The 10,913-nt window shown below is 33.7% G+C and overlaps 1 long non-coding RNA gene across 1 annotated transcript; it reads left to right on the top strand.

The window, feature by feature from the left end:
• Window positions 1–1,443, top strand: LOC110881081. The gene is made up of 3 exons (XR_002559581.2): window positions 1–89; window positions 750–837; window positions 1,352–1,443. It is a non-coding gene; the product is annotated as an uncharacterized LOC110881081 (long non-coding RNA).
• Window positions 1,444–10,913: the final 9,470 nt, after the last annotated feature.

Below are 10,913 nucleotides of genomic sequence, written 5' to 3'. Positions count from 1 at the left end.
TGTCAAGAATCATCAAATTGAAGCTTGATTCAAGGCCAAATCGATGCATGAACATGAATTAATGATCACCCAACCTAGGGGATCATAAGGTATGTAAAAATTTGATGATTCGTGAAGTTGCAAAATTTGAGTTAGCATCATAATTCGCGAATTATGTAAGGATTAGAGGAACTATAGCTAAATTAGTGATGTATACATGCTTAGGAACTAAACCCTAAGTGAAAATCATACATATGATGCTATGACTTGAATGATTTGGTGATCACCTATATGTGTGCTAAGTGGGTTTTATGACAATAGGATGAACACTTGAATTAGAGTGTTAAATTGATGAATAATGATGTTATGATACTAGTACTAGGTGTAGTTCATGCACACTAGACATGGAGGTTTGAATTTTGATGTTAACCTTGGTAAAAATAACTAGTTATGAACTAGTTTGTAAATGTGTAAAATTATGCCCATTAGGTGTTTGCTAAAATGCCTAAATGAATGCTAAAATGTGGAAATTTCGGGTGAAACACATATTTGAATTATATGACAAAGTATGCGAAGTATGAACCGATAAGGATTCAAAGCGTAAAGTTAATCTAGACTTAATTGCGTAAATGATCAAAGTAGTTAACTTTTGATAAGTTAAGTTAACTAATGAAAAAGTTGAAAAGAAGTTTCGACATAGAAAATAAGTGAGGTGGAATAGTCGTGATTTTTAATGACTAATTTAACCACCTCGTAAATGTTGACAATAGTTTGACGCCTAACGAGCTAGGTGGAGGCTTGGGAAAGAAGCGGTCAAACGAATCAAGCATGAGAAGAAAGGCGTATTCGGGATGCGAGGTAAGTTAAAGCTTACACCTTTTTATTTAATATCTATTGGTTTTATAGATTATGAATAATCAAAAGTCACATTTGACTTATGATGTTTCGACCCGACATGCGCGGTTCGGAACAAAAGACAATAATGATAAACCATGTTGAATGGTTAAAAAGAGCTAATAAGGTCATTTAGTCATGCAATGACTAATAAATAACGAGTTTTGAATGATTTACCTTATACGGTAAATCAATACAGTTAATAAGGGTAAAACGGCAATGTGGTCACTCGTTGACGATAACCGTTAGTTTTGAAGGACACTTTATGGCGTAAGATATAAAGGGGTCAAAATAATCCAGAAATAGATTTATAAGTAAAATTGACCGTACGGTGTAAACCGGTATAAGTCATGTAGACGAAATAATAATAACTCCATCTCGCAAAAGTAAACGGTCATATAGACCAAACGGGTCAAAAGGTGAAAATATCACCCTTTGACAATATCGGCTAATGTTTTGTCGAGTTGCATGATTACAGGAATAAATATCGATTGAATGTTGACATCGTTATTACTTAGCGGCTACTAAGGCAAGGTATCAAAACGGGTCAATATATAGATTCGAGCCAGGTATGTATAATTGGTCAAATCATCATTAGAACTTGAAGTTCAATGAGGGCTAAACAAGCTAAAAGGGACATTAGGTTATCTTTTAAGTAAACCGAATGATTTAAGTTATAGTCATTGTGTTTTGAAAACATAATGGGTATTAAAACAAGAGCCTAGTTTAAAAGTGGAATTTTGGTCAATTATGACATGAAAAGTCTTTTGTTGTAAAGAAAGGATTTAAGATGACCAAAACGCCATCGTAAGCAAAATCGAGCAAATGAACCTTAAGAGTTGTTTAAAAACAAGTTATATGATCAAGCAAATACTTTGAATAAGCATAAAGAGTGAAAAGGGTAAATCTTGGGTCAAATGACTCGGTCTTTGCCGTAAAATGATAGTCCGAGGGATAAAACTCGGAATATATGGATCTCCACATTAAATCCACCACAAATATAGTTGTGGTGGAAGATTACTTGGTAAGAAATGTGGAAATATAAAGCTAGATACAAATGAAAACGAATCGTGTTTAAAATATACTTAAATACCCTTAACGGGTCAAAATAAGCATATGAGCGAAAACAGGTTAAGAATGCGTAAGAAACACGTGATTCGAACCTAATATGATGGTCAATATTGAAATGATGTATCTCATGAGTTTATAGGTCTAATAAAAATGTTTGTTTGATATAAACCCGAACGGGTCAAAATTTAGTAAAAAGGGTAATAAGTCGAAGACTTAAAAGTCTGAAATTTTATTAATCCAGATGTTGGGTTTTAACTCCATGAGATGGAGAATTAAATTACGGACGCGTAGAAAAAAGAATCGTGTAAAACGGATCAATAACGAATGAGTTATGTCCGTTTTCGTAAAACTTGGTTTGGCTGTAAATATGTAGCAACATAAAATGAACTTGCTGTCAAAAAGGGGGCTAGGTGGGGCGTCTAGCCCCCCCTGAATCCGAAAATTGTTAAATTTTGTTTATTTGACCCATGTAACTTGTTTAAACTTATTATTTAACTATCAAAACTAACTTTTAAGTTGGTTTTGATCATAGGTGAATGTCAAGAGTGCCCGGATGAAGATCAAGCTCGATGAGGAACCGAACACGATAAAGTTAAAAGCTTCCGCATTATATTTCGTCGCAACTTTTAAACGAGAAACTCAAATTCATTACGATGTATATAAACCTTCATTTGTAAAAGTTTTAAATTAACCGTATTATTCAAAGTATATGTAATTATAATTACATGTTCATTTCCGTAAACTATACGAAAACCTTAAAATAATAACAAGGGTGTTACACTGACTGTGGCTCCGCTTGTGTGGTTTACGCGAGGGTCCCCCTTGCACCATGTATGTTTGTTCCGTACTGTTTTTTTTTGTTGTGGTTGTCCTCCGTATCTTGTTTCATATCTCTGAATGTTTCTAGATATCCTTTGTTACTGAGCTGGATGTCCCACTGATGTGTTGATCGTGGGTCCAACACTGTACTATCGGATTTTTTTTTCTGAAGCACGTACTCTACCTAAGACTCCTGATAACCAGATCTAGCATGGAGAGATTCAGATCTGGTGTTTGCTTGAGGGTATACCTCTATTACTTTAGTCGGCAAGTTTGAAGAATTATCATGAGATCCATTAAATGTGTTCACCATTTGCATTGGAGTGACAGATTTTGGTGCAAAAATTTCGTTTATGGTATTTTGGAATTTGGTGAACCAATACCCTGGGGTTTCTTCTAAAGGTAGATCTGGAGGAATCTGAATTTCAGATTGCATTTCTGAGGCAACAGAGCTTTGTACCCCATGACGATTTTTGTTGTTAACTGTTTTTCCCATGATTCTGTCGATCTGAGTAACCTGGGTTGGATCACCCCTGTTTTCGGATCGAGGACTTGATGGGAGATTTGACGGAGTCTCTACCATGGAAAACAGAGATTGAAGTGAAATGAATCAAAATGAGAAGATGAGAATGAAAATTGAAGAATCGGTGGGCGCCAATGAAGAAACAGTGGTTTGAATGACTGGAATCAATTGGACCAAGGGTTTAGTTCTGCATAAAGGGGTAGGTCCTCTCGTTTGATTCGGGGTTTAGTTGAGCTTCTTCTCCGAACGATATCTGCAAAACAGACAGCCGTTAGACTCGCCACGGGGAGAATGGGGGTTCTCTCCATGACCACCCTCCGGCGTGAGAATAAGTACAGATCTCAATAAAGAAGAAGAAGTAGTAGTGAAAGTGAAGTGAATGTAACTTGGGAGATTATACATGAGTTGTCTTATTTATAGCCGGATGTAACGCCCTGCATTTTCATACTTCTATATTTGGAAACCCTTGCTTGAAATTCTATCTTTGGAAATTTTTGTGTTCTTGTAATCATCGTTTCGATGTAATCTTTGTAGAATCCGAGACTTAAATCACAGCAAAATTCTCGTTTGAACGAAGTATTATTCAAGGATTCTTGATTCTTCACTTATCGACACTTGATACTCGTTAAACTGGTTAAAACTCTTAAAATAATGAAACTCGAAAGCTTAATGAAATGAATAATTGTTTAAAGATTTTTATTCGTTATAAATATGGTCATTATTAAGTTTATTTAAATTAATTAAATTAATTAATTTTGTTATTTAAAAGTTTACTTTTTTTAATAATCTAGTTAGTTCCATTAGATTATAAAGTTAGTAAATATAAACTAACTTAGTTAGTTTAAACTACAAAAGATAGTTCTTTTAAAACAATAAAACTTGGTTAATTAAAGTCCAAGTGTGATTTGTGTAATAAATGAAAGTATAAGGTTTTTACTCAAAAAATAAAATAAATAAAAAGTTGCTGACCACGGGACTCGAACCCGGGTCAACAGCCCCACCAAACAAGCGCCTAACCAGCCGAGCTAGAGCTCCTTATCGAACTAAACCCGGATCAGTATATCCTTAAACACTCGCTCGAACCAAACCTGGCAGCCGCGAATCAGCTCCCTTTCAGCGCGTTTTTAAGCGGGTTTTTTGTGTTTTTCTCAAGTTTAAACTCACTTTTAACATTAATTAACCAACCACCAACCACCAACTAACCTAAACCCTCTCCTATAAATACACACCCCTTCCAAGCATTTTTACACTTTCACAACTCTCTACAACTCACAAATTCACTCTCAAATCAGTTGCAAATCTGCTTTTTCGGACAGATTCATACTCTTGCACTAAAGTGAGTATAACTTGCTCATTTCTCAACGAAAGTACTTGATTCTTCTTCCTACTTGCTTGGATAATCATGGGGTTCGATTCCTTGACTTCTCCTTGGAGAATTAGACCTGGAACTGCCCTGAAATGGTCCATAAACTTTCTGTTTTGTTTTAAGTTCTTCAAAAGCTTGTTTAAACTTATCCAACTTGTGTCTAACACATCTCATACCTATGTCCCAATGCTTACAACCTATCTCATGGTTGGTTAAGCTTAAAAACAAGGTTGAGACACTTGAAATCAGAGGATTAAACCTCATAACTTTCTGTTTTGATTAGGGTATTTTACCCACAAGTCATGTTCGAGCTTAGATCTTGATGTAGAGTGATTGTGGAACAACTTGGGTTGCTCCAACATAAAATCCTCACATGATTTGATGATTTCTCTTAGTTTAGATTATTTACATACTTGTATTAATCCTAGTTCTTGACCCTCCTTGGTTGTCTTTACATCAAGTGAAGTAGTGAACATTCAAGGGGTTCCTAAATGGAAGCTTGTCTTCCTACCCCATACATGACATCCATGTTAACTCGAGGTGCCTAAACGAAGATCCTAATCTTCTACCACCTACATGAATTATTGGACTAAATAATACGTAATACTTAACCTAAATATATATACCCCCATTCGAACCTTTAATGTTAAACTTGTGTTTATATGTTAAAGTAGTAGGATATCATCTAAGACCTAAAATCTCGATATGATTCTAATGGGTGTACTACCCATGAAATACAATATAGCCCTAGTGGTTACATAGTGTCATATAAGAGTTATAAGCTGAAGATGATTATTTTTAATATCATACTTTATGTTACGTTAAACTCCAAATTCTTAATCTTCCGTAAACGCCAAACTCACACACCTACGTTTCCTCGTGTAGAAGAACTAGGTGCTCCAAGCTAAATCATCCACCAAACTTACTCTCGGACCTTCAAGTCAAGACTTGTAAACCGTGAGTATACTCGATCCCTTTTCCCCTTTACACTTTGGGATGCAACATGTATACCTATTCAAAACAACTTTTATGCTTAAACAAAACATACTCTATCTATGAACGTGACATGAAACTATTGTGAATATTTGCTATGCTTGTATGCTCTATGAACAATTTGGAACGTTATATGCTCATTAACTTTGCTAGCCCACCTTAACAATTATAGCGCTATAGGATTGACGCCCCGCCCGTTATTCTTGTGGGTATTGTTAAGTTAAACTTTACCATCCCGCTAAACTTTTGGGATTAGGCTTGTTATGCGTTGTATTCTTGGGTTTGATCATATTGTACGCCAAAAATTGCATTGCTAGTAAATTTATTCATTGTGTAACATGTTGGATATGAGTTTTATTCTATTATGCTATGTAAACGAACTTGTATACTCGCCTTTGCTTTTGCATTGAACTCTATTTTAATACATGTTGCAGGTTAATTGTTGAAGTATGGACATGATGAAACGAGATTTAGGGTGGATTAGATACACACCTAGATTAATCTATCTTTTGTTGTTATGTTACAATTTGAAACAACGTTGTTATTTCTATTTGAATCTTGTATGACAAATTCAGTATTGCAATGAAATTTGAATTTAATTAAATATTGTCACATAGTGTTATGACGTCTCTAGCAATCTATACACACTTCGTCTCATCCCGATGTTTCCGCCATCGGTTGGGGTGTGACAGATTGGTATCAGAGCCATAACTCTAGGGAATTAGGAAAAGTAGGAATGCTTTTACCTAGTCTATAGTTTTAGAGCCTTATTCTTTTGTTTTGCTTGAAACTACATGCATGCCACTTTATGTGTTTCTTATTTATTCTCTTTGAGCCTTTTAAACATATATGTCGTTTTACCCTTGTGTACCATACTTGACATGCCATTCCTATGTGTTAATTCTAGTTTTATTATGTGTTAATATTTGTTTTAATATTTCATTCTTTATGTGCCATTCTTGTCAAGTTTATACTTGTTTATTTAATCTTCAACATACGCTTTTCCTCATACATTTTACTCGACTATTCTAAATCCACAAAACACTCGTATTATATAAAACGAGACAACTTCACCTAAATAGGCGTGAAACCCACAATTTGGTGAACAACTCTCAATCTACCTATTCTTTTTTTTTTACACGAGATTCGTCATCAAGTTAGGAGTGAACTCCTCACCTTGATGAAGAATTTAAATTTCAAATTCTAGTGGACCCTCGTCAATGTGTCGAAATTAAATTTTGACCCGACGAGTACCAACCACATTTAGGGTACAAAGTCGTCAAGTTAGGGGTGAAACCCGCACCTCGTCGACTAGTCCCACGCCTTGATTTTCCATAAATCTCGCCAAGTCTCGAATTTTCGATTGAATGGGAGCATGTAGTAACCGGAAGGGTGAATACCGTTAACCGACTTGTCGGCGAGAGTATACCACCTATTAGGCCAAAGCATGCTTCTCAATTTCAAAAGACTTTTCGACCACTTCGGTTAGTCAAAGTTCCATTTTGGAACTATCCAAATTTTAATCGAACTTACACTTTATTATTTTCGATCTCTTATGATGCAATTCTCTCTTCTCAATTTTGAACCATTTTTGAGATTTCACTTTTGCGCATACATCATACTATTACCTTTCATACGATTTTACACTATTAACATGCATAATTTCACGTAATTTTATTTACACTTTTTGTAACAACAAGTGGAGACATATCATCGAGATAGGAGTGATTTCCTTACCTTGACGGTTAACTCCGCTTCTTTTTCTCATCTTACAACGACCTCGCCAATGGGTTAGGGGTGATTCCCTTACCTAGGTGATCGTTACCGATACTTTCTTTTAATAGACTATATTATGTAAACACCATCATGCTTATATCCAAATCGTTTATCATTAGCCAAACCTCTAAATAATTCAACATGCATTGTTTATATGAACGAATTTCTTATCCTACAATCTATTTTCATATAGCTCACACACAATATTCTTAACTTTTACCATAAACGCTTATTCTTCGATTTTCAAAATTCACGAAATGCTACTTATCAATCTAGTTGGTCTAATAAATCCATTGCCCATGAAATTTTGTATTCAATGTAACTATTGAAACAAGCTAATCTCATATCATTAAACTAGAGTTTTCTATCTTCAATTGGGAATCAAACCAATTTTTTTCGCATATACCTATAAAATATTACCAATATTATTCAATCATTTACTAAAAAAAAATTCTTTCAAAATCAACTAAACGTTTTATTAAAGACGCTTTTTCAACAATCACTAAGTTCGTATACCAAAATCCTCTTTTCTTAAGAATCAACGTTGTCACAAGAATCTCTAAACCCCGAAAATTTTTGTTAATGAAAAGTTATTTAAAACAATGCAACCTTGTGTACTTCTAGAACCTTTTCAACCATTATTCAATATGTCAATTAAATTTAAAACGTATGGGCACGGAAACTTCATAAGAACCAATAATTTTTCAACTTATGTAAAAAAAACAAGAGTAGCATTTCATTCTTTTACAAAGTACCATTTCACGCAACCAATAGATATTGTATATTCTCTACAACTTCACAACCTAGACTCCACATTCCAAATCGAATCAATCTATTTGGATTCCATTTTGCTCAAATGACTATACATACATACCATCTTACACGTTTTAGTCAATATATCACAACAATCGCACGCATACGATTTGTTTTCTTTTCTTTCCTACCTAAAACTTCATGCTTAAATTCGTATATTACGATTAATATTGTAAACAAGAATCATTATTACTTACACTCATACTTGTATATATATATATATATATATTTGTCTACACTTATATACATACTTACACATTTATGTTATAACCCAAAATTTATACATTTTACGTTTACACCCATACTCACAATTATACATTTACTTCATACTTATATCCACGTTTATATTCGTATCCATGTTCATACATTTTACGTTTATATTCACACTTACACACTTTTCACACTTAAACGTATTTTACACTTATATTCATATTCACATTCATCTCATACATTTCATTTACACCTACATTTATACAAATTATGTTTTCACTAATATTCACAACCATGTTTATACTCATACCTCCTACTTATACTCATACTTATTCAATTATGCTTACACTTATCTTCATGTTCATACACTTTGTTCACACTTATACAATTATTCTCAAACTTATATTTACACTCATACATTTTATTCATACTCGAACCTTCATGTTTTTCACTTATGCTCACATGTATATTCATGCTCATGCATCTTATGTTCATACGTATACTTATACTCGTATTCATACTCACACGATTTGTATCTAGTACTCATCACAACACATTTATACTCATATTTGTACTCATATTTACACTCACATTTTTACAATTTATGTTGTACTCGTACTTGTATATATACTCTCGTTTATACGATTTATGTTTGTGCTCACGTTCATTCGTTTATGCTCAAATTTGTACTCACATTTATACTCGCTTTTCATATACGCTATACTTGTGCTCATACTCTTAACATGTGCTTTGTGTTTATGCTCGTATACACGTTCATATTTAAGCTTATACTATGCTCATACTTATACTTATACGCATACTTATATTCATACTCATATTCATGCATACGTACCTATACGTGAGCGTAACCCGAGGGTTTCACTTACGTTGGTCTCATACATACTTGAGCATATACTTGCTTATATACTACACTTCTATACACACGCAATCTTTTTTTCGGAATTTATGTGTACCTTAATTCATACGCAATTAGTGCAAGCTATGCGGATCATGCGACGGTCAATATAATCGCGGGTGAACACGGGATTATAATGATAGGCGTGTGAGAACCATAGAGTGTACTATTGTGTATGGTAAGACACGGAACGTAACATTGCACCAAATAACGAAACGGACGTAACGATCGAAATATGGTGGATACGCCGCTGGTACATCCTATATATAAGTGTTTCCATCGTATTACTAAACTTTCGTAAAACATGCCATGAGAAATTCGGTGTTTTGCAGATTTTTTTTTGGACCTAATACAAACTTTAAACAACTCACAAACGCATTATAACCGATTATCCATGACGAGACTTCATCCTTAAGCACGCTACTTTCGTCTATCCAGCACTTATGCTATTTCTGACACTCGCATTCGCGTAATCAACATCAATCGTTCACTTTTATACTCTCATTATTCGCTATTATTCCTTGTCCTCTTATACGAACCTCGTTCACAATCGCATCGATTTAAACATTCAAATCCTAGCTTATCTCTTTACCTTTAAAACCATCTTCCTATTCTTTACTCTTATGTAAACATACTTAGCAGACCGATATCACTCTATTTAAAGTACCCAAACTTCTCGTTCCTCTTAATGAACAAATTCTTTTCAAATATGTGATTTCAAATAATCCTTAAAACTTTCTACGCAAACTGCACCGCTTTCATCAAATATAAACCGTTGTGATTCAAAGATCTCCTTCGGGAATACAATAAGCTTTTTAATCAACTCACGCTTATGCCTCAAAACCATTTTAGCCAAACAAATTCTCCCACAAACCTATTTTGTTGTTCTCCAAAATTCCTCACTTTTCAAAGATTTCAAAATTTCCAAGTCTCATTTTTCGCCTTTTACCCAAAAACGCTTTCAAGTCTTCCTCTGGAATAAATTTCGGGACGAAATTTCCTAAAAGAGGGGAGACTGTAATGCCCTGCATTTTCATACTTCTATATTTGGAAACCCTTGCTTGAAATTCTATCTTTGGAAATTTTTGTGTTCTTGTAATCATCGTTTCGATGTAATCTTTGTAGAATCCGAGACTTAAATCACAGCAAAATTCTCGTTTGAACGAAGTATTATTCAAGGATTCTTGATTCTTCACTTATCGACACTTGATACTCGTTAAACTGGTTAAAACTCTTAAAATAATGAAACTCGAAAGCTTCATGAAATGAATAATTGTTTAAAGATTTTTATTCGTTATAAATATGGTCATTATTAAGTTTATTTAAATTAATTAAATTAATTAATTTTGTTATTTAAAAGTTCACTTTTTTTAATAATCTAGTTAGTTCCATTAGATTATAAAGTTAGTAAATATAAACTAACTTAGTTAGTTTAAACTACAAAAGATAGTTCTTTTAAAACAATAAAACTTGGTTAATTAAAGTCCAAGGGTGATTTGTGTAATAAATAAAAGTATAAGGTTTTTAGTCAAAAAATAAAATAAATAAAAAGT

Source organism: Helianthus annuus, chromosome 10 (assembly GCF_002127325.2).
Source record: "Helianthus annuus cultivar XRQ/B chromosome 10, HanXRQr2.0-SUNRISE, whole genome shotgun sequence".
In the NCBI taxonomy this organism is placed as follows: domain Eukaryota; kingdom Viridiplantae; phylum Streptophyta; class Magnoliopsida; order Asterales; family Asteraceae; genus Helianthus; species Helianthus annuus.
This window is presented reverse-complemented; position numbering and strand designations above follow the sequence as displayed.